Raw genomic sequence first — 12,657 nt, 5'->3', positions numbered from 1 at the left:
TATGGGTACATGACTGAATGTAGATGGAGATATATGTAGAGATATCATTTTATCATTTTAAATTTGATGATAATTGCCTTATGGCCAAGAATTTTTTTAAAAATGTTTCATGTGCACTTTAAAAGAATGCGTATTATGACATTATTTGGTATAGGTTCAACTTGGTAAATTAAATCAATTGTATTAATTGTGTTATTGAAATTTTTTGACTTAATTTTTGTGTTTTTCTATTAGTTACCAAAAAAAAATGAGTTAAAATCTTCTACTACAGGTTCTCAGCTTTTGAAAATCTCCAAATCTCCTCACAAGAACCCATAGAGAAACAAATATAACAAAACCAAAAGCCCATGGGCAACATAATATGAAGAAAAATATAAAGCAAAAATATAACAACAAACCAACCTCCAAGTATCTATTTTGGGAATAACTTACCAAAAACTACAAGGCCTGTGTGGTATAAACTTCCCTATGTGCAGGTGGAAGCAGAGGGAAGCGGTGAAATATTTGACGGAATAAGAATTAACCAACAAATATTCATCTGAAATTGTTGTTACAAATCTAAGAAAGCAGTTGAAACTGGCTGGAGTTTGCACTGCCTTATGCTGAGTGTAAGCTCTCTGCAGTGTGACCCGAAGGGGTTGGAACAGGCTGGGCCCTACTGTCCCTCAACACTGGCCAATCAAAGGCTCTTCCAGGGAAGAACCCCACACTAAGAAACTGTTGGGAAAAGAATCTAAATTACGCAAAAAATGGGGAAAGAAGTAGATTAAAATGTGGGAATAAAATGGAATATTTCACAAGAACAACAGAAGAGTGAAAGTTATTAGTAGAAAATATACAAAATCATGGCTCCCTTCTAAGGAGTTAACATTCAAGTTAATGAATTTCCTGTGAAAATGAGCCTCAGAAATAACTGAGGTTAAATATCATTCAGAGTTATTATAATAGTAAACATAATAAGCAAAAAATGACCTCTTTATAAACAATTAAAACCCAAAAAGCAGAGGAAAACTATATCTTAATGGTTTAAAATTAGCCAAAGTCATTAACACAATAACCTGCAATGTGAAAGAACATCATAAACCAGAATTATGAAAACTCAGAAATTAATCAATAACACACAAGATGTAACCCCCCAAAGAAAGAAAGAACAAACAAACAACACCATTTCAAAAATGAAGACTAGACCAAAATGGACACAAAGGAAAATAAATATGATATAAAGTTACAAAGGCTACAGAAAATATCATAGGGGAAATATAGCATGAAAATGAGATAGAAGTTTCAAATAAAAAGGAAGTTAATAGCTACAGACTCTATGATTCATTTTTATGAAGTCCTGAAAACGGTAAATTTACAGAGAAAATGGGTTAGTAGTTTCTGGAGGGCTGAGGGCAAAAAAAACGTTTGTCCACAAAGGAGAAATGGGAGAAAATGTTTTCAGGGTACAAAGCTGTTCTGTGCCCCAATTACGGTGAAATTTACATGATGGTATACATTTGTCAAAACATGTAGGATTGTATATCAAATATGATGAACTTTATAGCATATAATGTATAAGTGAATGCAAAAAGAAATTAGGAACAAAATTAGAATGACTTTTAAAAAAACAACAAACGATGAAGACAGTGAAAGAACATCCCACATAGATATAATGATATTTTACATGAAAGAAAAATCAAAGCAAGGGAATGGAACAATTATTAAAGACTATAAGATATTCCTGAAATCTTTAAAAAGAAAAACTAAGATTTGGAACTGCATATTAATGAGATAAACAACATAGCTGGAAAAAAAGTTAAAGCATAGTAGTCAATACTGACACATTCTGTTAACAGGAAGATTATTAGACTTAAAAAATCTTTTGCACAAGCCTGGCGTGGTGGCTTATGCCTGTCATCCCAGCACTTTGAGAGGCCAAAGCCAGCACATCACAAGTTCAGGAGTTTGAAGTCAGCCTGGCCAACATTGTGAAACTCTGTCTCTACTAAAAATACAAAAATTAGCCGAGCATGGTGGTGCGTGCCTATAATTCCAGCTACTTGGAAGGCTGAGTCAGGAGAATCATTTGAACCCAGGAGGCGGAGATTGCAGTGAGCCAAGATCACACCACTGCACTCCAGCCTGGGACACAGTGAGACTCCGTCTCAAAAGAAAAAATTATTTGCACATTAAAAAATAATAATACCTTATATAATACAAGAAAGAAAAAAACAGATTATATTCAGATGTTATATAGCAAGTTTTAGACCAAAAGAAAATTATATATATATATATATATATAATTTATGTCTATATATTTATATATCTGTATCTCTACTTAAATAACCTTTCTACATAAATAAATTATTTTATTCCCAGTCAAAATTAATTTCAAATATAAATGCTGAAGACAAGCTACTGTCTATATCCAAGAACTCAAGAAATATCATCCTTATACATTCTCCCTTTAGAATGATGAACTTTAATGAGAAATTTCTCATTAAAGTGCCACACGGTCAAATTACTGGAGAGATACCAACATAAAAACTGGTGGTGCCACATTTTCTTTATCCAGTCTATCACTAATGGGCATTTGTGGCACATATACACCATGGAATACTATGCAGCCATTAAAAAAAGTGAGTTCATGTCCTTTTCAGGGACATTGATGAAACCGGAAACCATTATTCTCAGCAAACTGACACAAGAACAGAAAACCAAACACCACACGTTCTCACTCATAAGTGGGTTTTGAACAATGAGAACACATGGACACAGGAAGGGGAACATCACATACTGGGGCCTGTTGGGAGGTGGGTGAGCTAGGGGAGGGATAGCAGGAGGTAGGGGGGATTAGAGAGGGATAACGTTAGGAGAAATACCTAATGTAGATGACGGGGGGATGAATACAGCAAACATCATGGCATGTGTATAGCTATGTAACTATCTCGGCATGTGTATACCTATGTATACACATCCTGCACGATCTGCACATGTACCCCAGAACTTAAAGTTCTCGGCATGTGTATACCTATGTATACACAATCCTGCACGATCTGCACATGTACCCCGGAACTTAAAGTATATTTTTTAAAAAAGGTTTAAGACAATGATAGAAAAGAATAAAGAAACAACAACAACAACAACAACAAAAAAAAAAACTGGTGGTGAGCATTAAAAATATATATATTTACATGTGTAACTAAGAACAAATGAGGGCTGTGAGAAAATATAGCATGTAATGTCTATATGTTTTGACAATGTAGCTAGACAACAACTATTGTTTTTTAAGTAGCAGTGAGCATACCCAGTTCCCAGATGTTTATTTCTAAATATCATTTTCCCATTAAAGAAATCAATCTTGGAGAAATGACTTATTCTGTGACCAGGTCATGAAAAGTACAAGATGAGCCTGAAGCAGCCTGTAATGACAGAAATAAGAAAGTGCTCAAAAATCAAAAGGATAGCAATATGTCAAAAGGACACTGGAGTCAACATGAGAGAGCTTTGAGGGACAAAGCTGGAACAATTTGAGCAACAAAATAAATAATATAGTATTAGTTTATAACCCAAAATACAATATCTATATTCATATTTACATCTCAACATACATAATTGAATTTTAAATAAAGGTATGAAAGAGAAGAGACAAGTCTTTCTTACGGAAGAATTCCAAACAATTTATGTAGCTCTTACCCGATCGGAGATAAAGTTTAGTTTTCCCTGCTCCTTGAGTGTGGGCTGAACTTAATGAGTTGCTGCTAAAGAATATAGCAAGATAGAGGAAAATGTAATTTTAAAGTAGAGATTCCTGGGAAAAACTGCCATGGCCAAATGAATAAGGTTAATATTATCAGTTATACAGTCATGGTGATAGCATCGTTTTCCCTGATGTGATATTAAAAGGTCATAGCTCCTATGTGGTCTTCCTTTCAAACCCATGATCCAAACTGATTATGGGAAAACATAAGACAAATACAAATTGCAGGACATTTCACAAAATACCTGATGAGTACTCCTCAAAACTATGAAGGTCATGAAAAATAAGCAAACACTGAGAAATTGTCATAGACCAGAAAAGTCTAAACAGACATGATAAATAAAAACAATGGCTCATCCTAGATTTAATTCTGGAGCTGAAAATGGCCATGTCTGGAAAAAATAGTGAAATTTTTGAAAAAGTCTGGAGTTTAGTGACACCTTAAACTTCGTATGGAACCAAAAGAGAGCCCACATAGCCAAATCAATTCTAAGCAAGAAGAACAAAACAGGAGACATCACACTACCGGACTTCAAACTATACTACAAGGCTACAGTAATCAAAAACAGCATGGTACTGGCACCAAAACAGAGATATAGGCCAATGGAACAGAACAGAGGAATCAGAGGCAACACAACATATCTACAACCATCTGATCTTTGACAAACTTGACAAAAACAAGCAATGGGGAAAGGATTCCGTGCTTAATAAATGGTGTTGGCAAAACTGGCTAGCCATGTGCAGAAAGCAGAAACTGGACTCCTTCCTGACACCTTACACTAAAATTAACTCCAGATGGATTAAAGACTTAAACATAAGACCTAACGCCATAAAAACCCTAGAAGAAAATATAGGCAAAACCATTCAGGACATAGGTGTAGGCAAGGACTTCATGACCAAAACACCAAAAGCATTGGCAACAAAAGCCAAAATAGACAAATGGGACCTAATCAAACTCCACAGCTTCTGCACAGCAAAAGAAACAGTCATTAGAGTGAATCGGCAACCAACAGAATGGGAAAAAATTTTTGCAGTTTGCCCATCTGACAAAGGGCTGATATCCAGAATTTACAAAGAACTAAAACAGATTTACAAGAAAAAAACGAGCCCATTCAAAAGTGGGCAAAGGATGTGAACAGATACTTTACAAAAGAAGACATACATGAGGCCAACAAACATATGAAAAAATGCTCATCATCACTGGTCATAAGAGAAACGCAAATCAAAACAACATTGAGATACCATCTCACACCAGTTAGAATGGCGATCATTAAAAAATCTGGAGACAACACATGCTGGAGAGGATGTGGAGAAATAGGAACACTTTTACACTGTTGGTGGGAGTGTAAATTAGTTCAACCATTGTGGAAGACAGTGTGGCGATTCCTCAAGGACCTAGAAATAGAAATTCCATTTGACCCAGCAATCCCATTACTGGGTATATATCCAAAGGATTATAAATTGTTCTACTATAAGGACACATGCACACAAATGTTCATTGCAGCACAGTTTACAATAGCAAAGACCTGGAACCAACCCAAATGCCCATAGATGATAGACTGGACAGGGAAAATGTGGCACATATACACCATGGAATATTACGCAGCCATCAAAAACGATGAGTTCGTGTCCTTTGTAGGGACGTGGATGAACCTGGAAGCCATCATTCTCAGCAAACTGACACAGGAGCAGAAAATCAAACACCACATGTTCTCACTCATAGGCAGGTGTTGAACAATGGGAACACGTGGACACAGGGAGGGGAGCACTACACACTGGGGTCTGTTGGAGGGAAATAGGGGAGGGACAGTGGGGAGTGGGGAGTTGGGGGGGGTTGGCATAGGGAGAAATGCCAGATATAGGTAAGGGGGAGGAAGGCAGCAAATCACACTGCCATGTGTGTACCTATGCAACAATCTTGCATGTTCTTCACATGTACCCCAAAACCTAAAATGCAATAAAAAATAGTAGTATACCAATGTTGATTTCTTATTTTTGGAAAATGTATTATGGTTATGCAATATGTTAATGAAGGGGAAAATGGGTGAAAGTGGTACAGAAATTCTCTATACTTTCCGTGCAACTTTTCTGAAAAATATTATTTCAAAATAAAAAGTTTATTTTTAAAATATGGGGAGCAAATGGGGCGAATGCATGCAAAACATTTTAAACTATTTCCAACAATCACACTGCTGGTTGTGTTTGAATGTTATTCTAAAAATGACTTCTGTGTAATGTGTGATAAAGCAGGTGAAAAACAATATAATATAATCCTGTTGTCTCTGGTGTATCTGAGAAGCAGGAATCTTAGTGTGAAGAAAAGAAGATACAGATATAAGATAAAAATGTCGATAAACTGATTTGAATTGGAACTAGTAGGATTCAAGAGATATGAGTGATAATAGTCATCTATTTACAATTTCGACAGAAAAATGTTTTGTGATTCATTGTTTATGATAACTCTTTCCATTGTGTTTGGTAATTTAACCGTCATCATGTTAAGGAATTCTAACCTATTCATGTTTCCTCTGATTTATATACATTGGGACAAGCTATTAATTTTACCATGCCTTTTCCTTAATTGGTTCATTCACATGACTATTCTCTATTAATTCTTTTTCTAAAAAAATTCTTCTCTGCTAAATCTATAAATTTTTTGATGTAATAAATTATATTGATATATACTTTGGTACTGAGTTACTATGGCATGGCTGTTTGCTCAAACTGTGTTTTCTTTTAATATATTGCTGGATTGCTTCCTAAAAAGAACTGGAATGCTTTCATTGTTTTTCTGCCACTTGGAATAATTTCAATTGTAATTAATTAGTTTTAGGTAACTCATGCTATTCTGAAAAAAGTCATGTTACTATGAATCCGGCTGTTGCTGATGCCTTCTCCAGTGATGTATTATGAATTAATTTTCCAGTTTTTCTCAGCTTTATAAGTTAGGGAAGGGTCATTTTTTTCTAGCTATGGTTAGCAATTACTTGTTTTTGTAACTTTCATTTTAGGTTCAGGGGTACATGTGCAGGTTTGTTACATAGGCAAACTCATGTCACGAGGGTTAGTTGTGCAGGTTATTTCATCACTCAGGTACTTAGCCTAATACTCAATTTTTTTATTTTTCCTTCTCTCTCTCCTTCCATCTTCCACAGTTTAGTAGGCCCCAGTGTCTGTTATTTCCTTCTTTGTGTCCATGAGTTCTCATCATTTAGCACTTATAAGTTCTCACTTATAAGTGAGAACCACACAGCATTTGTTTTTCTGTTTCTTCATTAGTTAGCAAAGGATGATGGCCTCCAGCTCTATCCATGTTCCTGCAAAAGACATGAGTTCATTCTTTTTTAAGGCTGCATAGTATTCCATGGCATATATGTACCATATTTTCTGTATCCATTCTGTTATTGATGGAAAGTCATGGTTGATACCATGACTTTGATATTGCCAACAGTGCTGCCATGAACATTCACATGCATGTGTCTTTATGTTAGGATGATTTATATTCCTCTGTGTGCATACCCTGTGTGGCATTGCTGGGTCAAATGGTAGTTCTGTTTTTAGCTCTTTAAGGAATCTCCATACTGCTTTCCACAATGGTTGAACTAATTTACACTCCCAGCAGCAATGTAGAAACAGTCCCTTTTCTCTGCAACCTTGCCAGCATCTGTTATTATTATTTTGACTTTTTAATAGCCATTCTGGGTGATGTGAGATGATATTTCATTGTGGTTTTGATTGGCATTTCTCTAATAATCAGTGATATTAAGCCTTTTTCTTAGGTTTGTTGGCCACATGCATGTCTTCTTTTGAAAAGTGGTATCTGTTCATATCCTTTGCCTACTTTTTAATGGGGTTGCTTGTTTCCCTCTTGTAAATTTAAGTTTCTTATAGATGCTGGATATTAGACATTTTTCAGATGCATAGTTTGCAAATATTTTCTCCCATTCTGTATATTGTCTGTTTACTCTGTTGATGGTTTCTTTTGCTGTGCAGAAACTCTTAAGTTTAATTAGATGCCATTTGTCAAATTTTGCTTTTGTTGTGTTTGCTGTTGGCATCTTCATTGTAAAATCTTTGCCTGTTCCTATATCCAGAATGGTATTGCCTCGGTTGTCTTCAAGGGTATTTATAGTATTCAGTTTTACATTTAAGTCTTTAATCAATCTTGAGTTGATTTTTATATATGGTGTAAGAAAGGGGTTCAGTTTCAATCTTCTGGATATGGTTAGCCGGTTATTTCAGCACCATTTTATTAAATAAGGAGTCATTTCTCCATTGCTTGCTTTTGTCAGCTTTGTTGAAGATCAGGTGGTTTCAAGGGTGCGGCTTTATTTCTGGGCTCTCTATTCTGTTTCATTGGTCTATGTTTCTGTTTTTGTACTAGTACCATGCTGTTTGAGCTATCTATGACAAACCCACAGCCAACATCATACTGAGTGGGCAAAAGCTGGAAGCATTCCCCTTGAAATCTGGCAGAAGACAAAGATGCCCTCTCTCACCACTCTTATTCAACAGAATCTTGGAAGTCCTGGTGAGAGCAATCAGGCCAAAGAAAGAAATAAAGTGCATCCAAATAGGAAGAGAGGAAATCAAATTATTCCTGTTTGCAGATAACATAATTTTATATCTAGAAAACCCCATGATCTTGGCCCAAAAGCTCCTTCAGTTGATAAACAACTTCAACAAAGTTATAAGATACAAAATCAATGTACAAAAAATCACTAGCATTCTTATACACCAATGATAGCCAAGCCAAGAGCCAAATCAGGAATGCAATCCCATTCACAATTGCCACAAAAAGAATAAAAAATATCTTGGAACACAGCTAACCAGGGGGGTGAAAGAGCTCTACAATGAAAATTACAAAACACTGCTCAAAGAAATCAGAGATGACACAAACAAATGGAAAAACATCCCATGCTCATGTGTAGGAAGAATCAATATCGTTAAAATGTCCATACTGCCTACAGCAATGTACAGATTCAATGCTATTCCTATCAAACTACCAGTGACATTCTTCACAGAACTAGAAAAAAAAAAAAAACTATTTTAAAAGTCATATGGAACCAAAAAAGAGCTTGAAGAGCCAAGGCAATCCTAGGCAAAAAAGAACAAAGCTGGAGGCATCAAGTTACCTGACTTCAAATTATACTATCGAGAGTGCCGTTTTTTTCCCCCATTTATATCTTACCCATGCCCTCTAGGTTTTAAATATGTTGCCCTCAAGGGCACATAGCAGTCACATAATTATTTTAATACCTTCTATCTTCTTATTCATTGCCAATATTGTATCTTTTTTATTCTATGAGTCTGAGGAGGGGTGTGTGGTGTTATTTGTCTTACTCATCTTCAAAAATTATCAGCTTTTGATTTACTTAAATGGAAAACTATAAGCCATATTTAATTTTAGGGAAACGCTCTAATAGACATTTATTTTTGTGCATTATTATGTCTATTCTAACAGACATTTATGTATGTATGTATCCAAATACATATATATAGGATTTTATATTCCATCTCTTTGGTATATAGGTATATTTGCTCCTGCTGTGTTACTTCTGTGAATACAACAGATGTGATTTTAAAAATAAAAAGGAGAGAGGACCTCCTGCTGGAGATGAAATCAAGCAAAGGTGTATCCAGATAATCTTCCTACAAATGTGGATATTTCTGTCCACAATGAGGCTTGCAGCAGACTTCTGTGAACTGTCCATAGTGTCATTAGTGTCATTAATGTCTCACCAAGGCACATGCTAGGAGAAATTGTTCCAGTAAGTTCTATCAGTGAGAGAACTTTTTGAAAAGGCTCTAGAGAGCTATGTGAACAAATTAAAAGTACTAGTTCACATAATCCAAATGGAACAATTTTTATGGATTAATCAGAGCTAGATTTAAAAGGAGCTGCTGTGTCTCAAGGGCAAGTGCTTTTCTTCATAGATGGTGAGTATACAATAGGATCATACATGATAGGAGAAGTGGTATGTTCTACCATTGATATGACCCATGAAGGTACTTCTGAGCACATGGCAGGCTCTGATATGATGTATGGTGTATTCAGCTAGCTGCTGTTTTTGCTGGTATCCTGTTCCCAGAGAGAAATAAGACACAAGGAAAATTGATTGACTCTTCCTTTCAGAACACCATTAATGGTACAAGACCATTTTTTACTTTTAAGAAACTGGAACATATGATACTTGCTAGGTGTTCTTTTGTGTTCCACCATACAACAACAGGTAACATATAACAACATATATATACATAAAACAACATACACACACACCCCCCACCTCTTAACCCCCAATACTTTACCTGTGATTTTATTTACAGATAGGGTCTTTACAAAGACACAGGTTAAACGAAGTCATTAGGGTAGGCCCTAATCTAATATGACTGCTATCTTTATAAAAAGGGAAAATTGAGGAAAACACATACAAAGGGAAAATATCATGTGAAGATTGGAATTATGCTGCTACAGGCCAGGAGTCCTGAAACAGATTCATCCTTGGTGTCTTCAGAGGAACCATGGTGTGCTGACACCTTGATATCCGACTTCTAGCCTGAACCACAAGGCAATAAATTCCTTTTGTTTATTTAAGGCATTCATTTTGTAATACTTTGTTATGGCAGCTCTAGCAAACAAACACAATGCAGGAATGGATATTTCAGCAGAAAAACCTAGAAATTTCCTTTAGGATGCAGTGCCGTTTGGAGGTACTTAGGAAATAGTTCCTTCCTTACATGTTAGACATGCATATCAGAAACCTACACCTTATGTGTTTCCACATAAGCTGTATCATCAAGACTTGGACTAAGACACAAACTACAATGTAAACCCCTGTCTTGTTAGCTAGAGAATATTAATCTTGACTCTCAGCTTCTGGATCACTATTTCTATTAGAAAGAAAGATGAGATGTAAATACAAATCAATGTCTGGATAACATAGCTACAAAGAGACTGAAAACACTGGAATGTCATTGCATGGGGTGTAATCATGTCTTCCCCTATACCGTCAAGAAATAAATTAGATTTGTTAAAAGATACATTACAGCGAGGTAGTTTCTATACCACTATAGGATGACTATAGTTAACAATAATATGTTACATAATTTCAAACAGCTGAAAAGAGGATATTGAACATCCCCAAGACAAAAACATGATAAATGTTTGAGATGATGTGCCAATACCCTGATATAATCACTATATGTGATATGTATTGAAACATATCTATATATATCCCATGAATATGTATAATTGTTGTCAATTAAAAGATAAAATAAAACACATTATGACAGATGACTTTTGTTAGATTGTTTCCCAACGTAATGGCTTGATCACAATGCTCATATGCCACCACACAGAAGGGAACAAACTTTGAAAGTATGACCCAGTGAAATGAACCCTTTAGCATGCAAATGGTAACAGTGCCTGGATAAAGCCACAAAAGAAGTTAGTGAGGTAAGGGACTGCAATGGAAGCTAATCTAGCTGTGGTTCCTTCCATAAATATTCTGGGACCAAATTTACAAAATAAATAAACAAGGATTGACTGGCCTACCTCAGCGTACCTTTCTACCAAAAGGTACTTATATAGCAAAAGAAAAGTGTTTTTCTGCTCTGCATGACATAAGATTTTTCAAAAATTAAAACAAATTTAGTTATTATCTAGCTTTGAGCTATCCTCCCTGTTTAAAGGCTTTAAAGTGCATAGTAGGGATGCTACACACTAGTGTAGTACTTACAAAATTGAAAGGGTTTTTAGTCAGGAATCATTATGAAAAATGTTCAGACAATAGGACAATCAACAAAATGTGCTTTCCATTAGAGAGCTGCATTTTTAATGATTTGCTTACAAATCAGAGCATGCTGTCAAAATGAAGAGATTCCTAGGACTTGTTTTCCTAATTAGAACGGGTAGCCAGTATATTAAATAATTAAAAGAACTGGAACCAGATTCAGTATCATGGAAAACAAATTACAAATTTAAAAATATATCGAGTTTAAAGGAGATTAAATCAGAAATATGAAAACTACAATTTTCTTAGTATATATCACATAGTATCAAATCTCCATTTCTCAGAGGAGAAAAATAATAGATTTCAGTGACACTTATTGTAGTCATGGAAGCATTTTTAGCTTTGTGGTACTGAAATTGTGTGAAAGAAAAATGGCTCTTTGAACATAATTAATTTCTCTTTACATTAAAAAATCTTATTTTGTTTGTGGACTGTTGAAATTGTAATTTTTAATTGCCTTGTGAATAGTGGAGAATTGAAAATAATGTCTGGTCCCAATTGAGTAAGTTGCTTTTGGGTCAATTGGATGGTAGATTTTTCACACACACATACACATACTCATACAAATATACATTTTTTTTACTAAATTTTCAATTTCTTAATTGAATTCAACTGATTATGCTTAATACTCAAAATTTATAACATCATAGCATAAATCTGTTTTCATAGCAATGTATCTTCAGTTTTTTGTTTATGATTCCACTCAAAAAAGACCTACAGAAGTGAGTTATTCTTTAGGTAATTTGAGATGTTATATTTGAAAGTTTTTGGAGAAGATTTTCTAGTCCCTACTCAAATGTTCATCATTATTGAATGCATATTTATATCAGATTATTGAATTATAATATTAATGTGCTGCCTCCTTTAAAAAATAAAATTTGACTGAAAATGTTTTTAAAAATGACCTCCCAAAAAGCTACATCCTAATCTCTGAAGGTTACTTTATATAGAAAAGGGTGGGGAAATCTGCAAATGCAATTAAATTGAGGGTCTTGAGATTCGGAGATTATCCTAGACTATTCAGGTGGACCCTCCTAAATGTAAAAACATGTGTTTTTCTTAGAGAAGCCCATAGGGAGATTTGACACAGGCAGAGAAGAAGGCAATGAGAAGATGAAACAG

At 35.0% G+C, this 12,657-nt stretch overlaps 1 long non-coding RNA gene across 1 annotated transcript in view; it reads left to right on the top strand.

The window, feature by feature from the left end:
* LOC108300190 overlaps positions 1-12,657 on the top strand; it is a 32,183-nt gene that overhangs the window by 12,458 nt on the left and 7,068 nt on the right. The window lies entirely within an intron of this gene.

The sequence above is a fragment of the Cebus imitator genome, unplaced genomic scaffold, assembly GCF_001604975.1.
Source record: "Cebus imitator isolate Cc_AM_T3 unplaced genomic scaffold, Cebus_imitator-1.0 Scaffold25, whole genome shotgun sequence".
Taxonomy (NCBI): Eukaryota; Metazoa; Chordata; class Mammalia; order Primates; family Cebidae; genus Cebus; species Cebus imitator.
Note: the sequence above shows the minus strand (reverse complement) of the source record. Positions and strands in the feature narration are given on the sequence as shown.